At 39.0% G+C, this 1,079-nt stretch overlaps 1 pseudogene; it reads right to left on the bottom strand.

Moving 5' to 3' along the window:
• Positions 1-430: 430 nt before the first annotated feature.
• On the bottom strand, positions 431-822 carry LOC138810598 (small ubiquitin-related modifier 2 pseudogene; annotated as a pseudogene).
• Between the last annotated feature and the right edge of the window lie 257 nt (positions 823-1,079).

Raw genomic sequence — 1,079 nt, 5'->3', positions numbered from 1 at the left:
ATTTACCCCTACTTAAAGACAGGTTGCCCTACATGTAACAGCTATGTACAAAAAAGTTATAAAATTGTCCTTGGTTTTACAATGATAAATGAAAACATTAAAATTCTCCAATCAAACAAGGTATGCAAGGATTTTTGTTTTTTGTTTTTTGTTTGTTAAAACAGTGAGAGCAAAATAACTTACTGAAATATAAAGATAAAAGCTGAATGAGCATGCCACGAATGGAGAAGGGGGATATTTTCACAGGACCAGTATTTTTCCCCATCCCATCTCCATTTGATGTCAATCAAAATATACCATGGGCCATTTAGTTTAAAAGAAAAAAAAAAAGAAAAAGAAAAGCAATATGCTTGTGCACATACACCAGTTACTTTATGTACAATAAAGGAATGGGGAAGGGGAAAAAATCAAAGAATAGAGCAAACTATACTGTAGTAGTCAGGATGTGGTGGAACCAAATTGCAGTTTTCTAATTAAGAATGTATTCTTGGTCTATAAGAACAAAGTTCTGGAGCAAAGTAGCAGGTTCCCTTTTTTAGTAGACACCTCCTGTCTGCTGCTGGAACACATCAATTGTATCTTCATCCTCCATTTCCACCTGTGCAGGTGTGTCTGTGTCATTGATTGGCTGCCCATCAAATCGGAATCTGACCTGCCTCATTGACAAACCCTGTCGTTCACAATAGGCTTTCATTAGTTTACTAAGTGGTGTATGCCTCTTCATCTTAAAGGCACCACAGAACCGTCCTGCCCCGCCACCTTCAAATTAATATGATCATTGTTCTCAGTCTTGACTCCTTCCTTGGGCTTTTCGTTGGCCATCGCGAGCACTGGAGTCTTCTCAGATGCCACTTCACAAAAGAGGTCCCCGGTCCGCACTGAAAGAGCACACAGGCAGCACCACAGCGTCTGGAGGAGGTCTAAAAGGTTCTTGAAAAGCTGTTTTATGAAAATATTGCAGCCATTTTAATTCCTGTATTTGTAATACAGAACATGACTCTGACTTCCGGCTACATTTCAAACTCATTTTCCAGACATGTTTTCAACAAGCTTTTACAAGTCTTTTGTTAATCCGGTCC

This window comes from Dipodomys merriami, unplaced genomic scaffold, assembly GCF_024711535.1.
Source record: "Dipodomys merriami isolate MVZ:Mamm:240054 unplaced genomic scaffold, mDipMer1.0.p SCAF_104, whole genome shotgun sequence".
Lineage (NCBI taxonomy): Eukaryota > Metazoa > Chordata > Mammalia > Rodentia > Heteromyidae > Dipodomys > Dipodomys merriami.
The sequence above is the reverse complement of the archived record's forward strand: the minus strand, read 5'-3'. Positions and strand labels throughout refer to the sequence as shown.